Here is an 8,218-nt window from a genome sequence, read left to right on the forward strand (position 1 = left end):
TTACGTTGAACTGGATGGTTTCATTGAAATTGCGATTGCAAGACCTTGACCATTACGCATGCGCTTATCATTTTCTTCTTTTTATGCATACAAAAAAATTGTATTTCACCATGACCAAGCGTTTTTGCTATAAATATTTAGTTTAATCAATTGGTGGAAATATGTGGTGACCACATTTAAAAAGAGAAAGAAGTGTTTTATTAACACAAATGTTTCTGGTCTGTGCTTGAAAGTTAATTTTGCTTTGGGTGAAATGGGAACGATCCCAAGCAATAGAGGTATAATAATTCAAGCATTGGAAGGGATTGGCACATATACAATTAAATTTCAGCTGAGTTCATAAAAAAAACACAAAATGTTTTGAAAATATTTCTTAATGAAAAAAAGATATATTTAATAATCACCGAAATTTAATATAAAACTAAATAAAAATGTCGCACCTCATACAGATTCATATAGCATCACTATATTTTGTATTCCATTCAAAACGTTTTTTAGATAGACAGAATCTTTAACTTCAACTACAACTACTTGTTTCTTTATTTGTGATGCTTACACTAATTATGAAACTAATTTGTGATAAAAAAAAAACAAATAGAATGCTTTCATGTTGATAATTCATCCATCTTGCATTCAACTTGAATCTTAACTTGAAAACAAATGTCGATAATGTGACCCATTTGAAGAAAAGCTCACAAAGTCACAATTCATATATTAATATGTGTATTTTAAAGTGTGCTATAAACTGTATGAACATGAAGGCTTTTATCACATTCTTGTGTTGAAATTCCAAAATTGTCTTTCGTTCTGCAATCAGTTTCAAAGAATGTAAATATTACACAGACTGTCAATATAAATTATGAAAATAAACTGCATCTACTATTAGCATTAGTGTTGTATTTATTGTACTTATTTTATAACAATGGTATGATAGGTTGAGAACTTAAGAGCAATTATAAATATATAATACATCATATCCTTTTCAGGAATACAACTGCTAAGCATACTTATTATTTATTTCTGTGTCAATAATAAAAGGAGGCTCAGAACTTTATATAGCATGGTTCTGTGATGTTAGTATGTTAGGAGTTTCTCTTCGTTCCGTAAATATTTCACATATTTTGGCATGTATTGAAGTATGTTATTAAATGCCTTATATTGATAAATGTAAACATTGGATCAAAAAAGCTCCAGTAAAAAACACAAGAATAAATTTAAAGAAAAAAGTCACCCTCAACTGGGCTCGAACCACTGACCCCTGGAGTAAAAAGTATTTCGCTAACACCACTCGGCCATCCGTGCTCATACAATGAAAGATGTATTTTATACTTTATATAAGCAATCCTTGTATTATCACAAAATATAACGACAACAACAGAACTCTCTAAATTATTTAATCGTTTCGCGTTGCAACGCTTTATAATTTTTAGGCTTTTAAATCGTCAAAAGATGCATATAATCGATATTTAAGAGCATGGTAAATTTTAAGTATTACTGTTCCATCACAAATAGCATAACTACAACGGAAATTTGCGTATCTGAAACAAATATTTTTAAATTTTTTAAATTTGCCAAAACGTGAAAATACCCCTTTAAAAACAGAGCGTTTTACTAAATACATTTTAAGGAAACTAAAGCAGAATTCATCTTTATATGCCGGGAAATATGGCATGATAATTTTGTTTTTCTACTAGTTGTAGGGGCTGGTATTTTGTGTATTCTTACATCTTTACTTGAAATAAACGTTTTTGTTTACATTCTTAAGAATACAAAGTGTAACATTGTGTTCTTTTTTTGTCACGATTTCTTTTACAGAACATGGACTTGTTGAAACTTTTGCGACCGATTATATTTACTCGAGTCACAACAGTACGGAACACCGTTATGGCCATCGTGGTTACACATTAAAATCCAGAGGGCGACAATGCGATAGTACGATAGTACGATGGCGACAATGCGATAGTACGTTGGCGACAATGCGATAGTACGATTGCGACAATGCGACAACGCGATAGTACGATGGCGACAATACGATATTACGATGGCGACAATGCGACAACGCGATAGTACGATGGCGACAATGCGATAGTCATATCGTACTGTCGCCATCGTATCATCGCATTGTCGCCATCGTACTATCGCATTGTCGCCATCGTACTATCGCACTGTTGTCATCGTATTATCGCACGATCACATTGTCGCATTGTCGCCATCGTACTATCGCACTGTCGCCATCCTATTGTCGCACTATCGTCATCGTATTATCGCATTGTCGCCATCGTATTGTCGCACTATCGTCATCGTATGATCGCACTATCGCATGGTCGCATTGTCGCCATCGTACTATCGCACTGTAACCATCGTATTGTCGCACTGTCGTCATCGTATTATCGCACTATCGTATTGTCGCCATCGTACTATCGCACTGTCACCATCGTATTGTCGCACTGTCGTTAATGTACATTCGCATTGACGCCATCGTACTATCGCGTTGTCGCCATCTTACTATCGCATTGTCGCCATCGTACTATCGCATTGTCGCCCTCTGGATTTAAAATGTGTAACCAAGAATTGGAAGCAAGTCAAACAGGCCTCAACACAAACTGGCTTTATTACACATTTCATGGTTAAGTAATTTTGTTACAATTATTTCACAATAGTGTGAAGAAAGGTCATTTGTTTATGTAGTAAGTTTTATATTTGGCTTTTATGCTAGAACAATACATTGATGTAGCACTTGATGATATAATTCAAACAGATTTCCGTTAGTTTTTTAAGTGTTGCGCTATTTCGGCTTTCTGAGGCCGCTATCGAGCTCTTTGCGTTCAATCTTCCAAAGCAGTGCCGAAGCTTCCGGAAGACCACTCAATAAATACTTTCTTAATTGTCTTGTGTTTCCTGTCTGGTGATTAATCATCTTGATCTTTGCGCCTCAAATATGCACAGGAAGACGTAGATGATGCTGACGTCTCGTATAAGCTTTTTTATACTAACTAATATCTCACTTGTTGGTTTACTTTATAAAATGACGTTTTTATTGGATTGTTTGATTGATTGAACTTGCTAACTGAATTCAAGTGAGTGCAATTAACTCACAGAAATGACGCGACAACATTAAACGCCGTTGCCTGTTACTCGCTTACTTTATTCACGTAACATTAACTCACGGAAAGAACGTGACAAGATCATGTTTCGTCGCCTGTTACGCTCATTTTGTTGACACAACACTCAAGTATGTATATTTCCGTAAAATTTTCAAACACATTTTTGTTGACTTTTAAAAAAAGCGAACGTCTTAAGACCATGTCTTTTTGATATATAGATTGGACACAAATTTCCTTTGTTTCAGTTGTATCACTTTACAACCTTGGTCACGATTATACTTATGTGTCTGATGCTACTAATCAATCGCCATGTTCTCTCCACAAACGTCAGTCGTGCGAATGGTGTCAATTAAATGTACTTAAATATAAAATATATAGCACTTATTGAAAAATGCGCATGAGCTTGATTATGTTTTTCTGAAACGTGACATTGGAACACAACAACCATTTTAATCACTGTTATTTGGAAGTGTGGAGTGAATAAGTCTTGTTTTCTGGAAACATATTTTTAGAGACCCAGTCTCTAATATTAGTGCAACCTGAGATAACTTTGGAGATGCAGACTCATATTTTCATCAACGTCAAAATTGTTACCCCTACTTATGATAACTCGAGTAGTATCATCACTACTTGTTTTATCATGTTTAGCTGTAAAACTCTTAATTAAAGGCTCATGGACGTAAAGACTGAGTTTTACGTTACTCGAAAATCACATTATTTATAAAATATATAGCACTTATTGAAAAATGAGCATGAGTTTGATTCTATTATTTTGAAACGTGACATGAGAACACATTGGCCATTCTAATCACTGTTATTTGGAAGTGTGGAGTGAATAAGTCTTGTTTTCTGGAAACATATTTTAGAGACCCAGTCTCTATTATTAGTGCAACCTGAGATAACTTTGGAGATGCAGACTCATATTCTCATCAACGTCAAAATTGTTACCCCTACTTATGATAACTCGAGTAGTATCATCAGTACTTTTTTTATCATGTTTAGCTGTAAAACTCTTAATTAAAGGCTCATGGACGTAAAGACTGAGTTACTGAGTTTTACGTTACTCGAAAACCACATTATTTTATGTGTTTAACTTTTAACTTTTAAGTTATTTTTATCAGTTAATAAAACAGCTGAAATGTACTGAAACCAATTACGCGGGAGATCGTAAATATATTCAACTGTTTTAATATATAATTGGTTCAACTTATTATTTATTTATTATGTTATAATCTTAAGAACGATGTCAACTGTTGATTGTTTTCAACGAGTTAAGGACGTGTGCGTATAGTCAACCGTTTATGAGGCTTACAATATTCTAGGTCATGATACTATAACACTTTTTGCTCTTCTTGAAAATCAGCTCAAGATCCATGCCACGCATGGAATCGCGCTCAATTTAGAAAAAAACAAACAACATAAAAACAGATGAGATCACATTTTAGAATCCATTTTTAAAGAAATGTTTACGGTGGCATGAACGTGACAATGAAACGTATGTATACTTATCACATGGGAATAACAATTAAAATGTCTTAAAGATACGGGTTTCAAGTTTTGATTCGAATCGATATTATGCTTTTCATACAAAAATATTTCTGAATGCCAGTTTCATTCTGAGCACTGAAATAAAATATTACTAAGTCGTGTCTACCAACTATCAAAATTATATATATATATATATATATATATATATATATATATATATATATATATATATATATATATATATATATATATATATATATATATATAAACAACTATATAAAAAAACGTATACATCTTAGAAAAAACTTTTTACATGAATGTGCTTTTGAAACAATTGAAAGTATTAAGAATAACTGATATTACTGACTAAACACAGCATCCGTTTTAAGCCTACATTTGTGAAGTTGTCCTTTCAAATCAATAAGTTTTACATGTCACGTGTATTGTTACATACGACGTTTGCTTATTGTCAATTTGTGCATACTATGAGTAGATTGTCGGCAAATATAAAACAAAATGGATTTAAATAGCTTAGATCAAGTTGTTCACACAAGTGTGACCTAAAAATTATTACATGAATGTTGTATATGGTAATAAACGTAAAAACGTAAATTAATCATTAAAACACACATATCATGTTCTCATATATATAAAGGTGGCTTTATTAACACACGATTATCCTCTGATGTTTTTTGAAGCTTCAGACATGTTACTCGTATATCACTGTTATAATTCAGTGAAGAGGCCGTTTACTACTGTTTTTCTGTACGTCCTGTGCAAATTAACAACTAATTATGGAAGCTAGAATCTCCGGACAGTACATCGGAATAATTTACAATCTTTATTTCTTATCCAGAATACTTATTTGCTGACAGTGTCACTGACCGAAAGCTCGTTTGGTAGCATATGATACTTGAACTTGGCAATACTTTTTCGATTAGAAAACTTTGATGGCAATACAAATGTTAAAATTGGATTTGTTGGAAAAAAATAAAATAACAACAAGTGTGTGCGACCGTGGAAAACAAGATTTGGATTATGTATCTGGTCTTAGAATGGCTTAGGTAACTTGTAACTCAACCGGATATAAACGGGCTCAGCACTGTAAAAAATGACTCAATTTAAGTTTTATTTTAATAAGAAAGAATACATGATCCGACACAAATGTTAAAGCCAAAACGGAACTCAATTTAATTTAAATCGAACCGAAAAGTGTTACTAGTGCTCGATTGGTCATGGTCGGCTCGGGTACTACTGACATGTATCCCGGGTACTCTTAAGTTTACTTACATGTACCCCGGGTACGGTAAATATGCTAAAACGTACCCGGTCGATATTAGACTGTACCCGAGTTGTAATCCCGCCCAAAATCCGATGTCATAAAACGCGCTACCGATTACCGTTAAACGATATTGTTTATCTTACACAAACTTCTCTTTAAAAAAACAACTGCATCGACATGTTTTTGAGTGTGAGTTCCGATAATATAGAAGCCATTTAACAGAAAATTGACATAAATTTGGACATAATTAATTTACAAAAAAGCCGACAACGACCGATTAAGCGTTAAAATTCCCGGGTACTTTTAGTATAACTATCGGACCCGGAGTACATGTAAGTATACATAAGAGTACCCGGGGTACATGTAAGTAGTACCCGGGCCGACAATGACCAATCGAGCGTTACTAGTATTAACAAGATGTGTTTGTGAAACACTATGCCCCCCATATATCTTACCTTTTACCTTGAAGGATGACATTGACCATGACCTTTCACCACTCAAAAAGTGCAGCTCCATGAGATACGCATGCATGCCAAATATCAAGTTGCTATCTTCAATATTGCAAAAGCTATAGCCAATGTTAAAGTTTGACGCAAACAAACCAACAAACACTCAGGACAAAATGTTCTCCAGTATAGACTGGTGGACATAAAAAAATCTGGTTTACAGATCTGTGTCCATTATTTTCCTTAATCCACATTTTGATAATAGCATAAAGCTGTGTCTGTTAGTCTGATAATAACGTTGTCAAAAATGCATACTTGCAATGTGGTAGTTTAAATAAAAAGCAAAGAAGGAGTATTATTTAGAGATGAGTATGACTTTTATAAAAGTAAAACCCGTAATATTTTTATGCATCTCGATATAACTTAAACCTAAACAAGCAATCGATCTTTTCTCGTAAATTGTATTTGTTAAATTAAATTGAATATACTTGGATATTTGATACATTTATAACTCACTTTTTACTATTTAAGGAATAAAAGAATAAAAAATATTAAAAATAAATAGAATTTTATTTGCTATACACGTATTTCTTTCCTAAAACACTGCGTTTTTACTCTAACTCTAATTTTAATGTGTTTGCGTATTCACCTATATCTCAATCACCTGGAAAGCGGCGTTGTATACCCCTAAAACCATATACTGCATTCTGCAGCCTACATGTGTATTTCAACGTTTATGAGGTCATTTCGCGCCTGAGGCAACATATTATGAGGACTGAGGACCTGGAGTGTGTCCCAGCATTCCTACCTAACGTAATAGATACACGAAAGGTTGGACGACATTTGGAACTTTTGTTACCGGTATTTAATGGCTAAACGATAGTCAATTTTGGTGTGGTTTTGTTGCGGGTGTGGGTGGAATGCTCGGAGGAAACCCCACCGTTCCGGTATGGTGACTAACAGCAAAACCCGCATTCGCCGTCAGTTTGCATTGAACTCCTGCCATTAGGTGTAGACCCGGCTTGTTTCCAAACACTTCCACCTTATAAACTTACCAAACTCTCGAAAGTTTGAACGATTTTGAATTAGAGCTGCAATTTCCAGCTATTTACTAAAAGATTGTCCATTTTGTTTGTGCATTGTGCAGTGGCGTGTTGCATGCAGTACCCATTGAGAACCACACCTGTCCGATATAATGACAAACTACCAAGATCAAATGCGACGGGAACGGGAATCGAAATCGGGTCGTCTTGGTGAGAATTCGTGTACCAACCACTGAGTTAACCGGACGACCTACATAGAGTAGCTCGATTGGTCATTGTCGACTCGGATACTAATTACATGTACTCCGGGTACTCTAAAGTATACTTAAATGTACCCCGCGTTCGAAAAATATACAAACACGTACCCGGCAAGTTAAGACTGTACATGAGTTTTACTCCCGCCGAAAATCCGATCTCGTAAAACGCACTAAGAAATACGAAACAAAATTCCCTTTAAAAAATCCTTAAAATGCTTTTTTAAGTAGGAGTTTCGATAATATAGAGGCTATTTTACAGAATATTGACATAAATATGAACATTATTAATTTGTAAATAGCCGACAACGACCAATTTAGGCTCGATTGGTCATTGTCGGCTAGGGTACTACTTACATGTATCCGGGTACTCTTAAGTATACTTAAATGTACCCCGGTTACGATAAATATGCTAACACGTACCCGGCCATTTTATAATGTACCCGAGATTTATTCCCGCCTAAAATCCCATGTCGTAAAAAGCGCTACGGAATACGAAACAAAATTCTCTTTGAAGAAAAACTTACTCAAAATGCTTTTTGAGCAGGAGTTCCGATAATATAGAGACGAAATGTTATATAATATTGCCATACTGATGGCC

At 34.4% G+C, this 8,218-nt stretch overlaps 1 protein-coding gene and 1 long non-coding RNA gene across 3 annotated transcripts in view; one reads left to right on the forward strand and one right to left on the reverse strand.

Moving 5' to 3' along the window:
* Positions 1-8,218, reverse strand: part of LOC127867191 (uncharacterized) — a 234,316-nt gene that overhangs the window by 57,172 nt on the left and 168,926 nt on the right. The window lies entirely within an intron of this gene.
* Positions 1-8,218, forward strand: part of LOC127867181 (uncharacterized) — a 91,897-nt gene that overhangs the window by 29,249 nt on the left and 54,430 nt on the right. The gene's annotated exons all lie outside the window — the stretch shown is intronic.

The sequence above is a fragment of the Dreissena polymorpha genome, chromosome 2, assembly GCF_020536995.1.
Source record: "Dreissena polymorpha isolate Duluth1 chromosome 2, UMN_Dpol_1.0, whole genome shotgun sequence".
In the NCBI taxonomy this organism is placed as follows: domain Eukaryota; kingdom Metazoa; phylum Mollusca; class Bivalvia; order Myida; family Dreissenidae; genus Dreissena; species Dreissena polymorpha.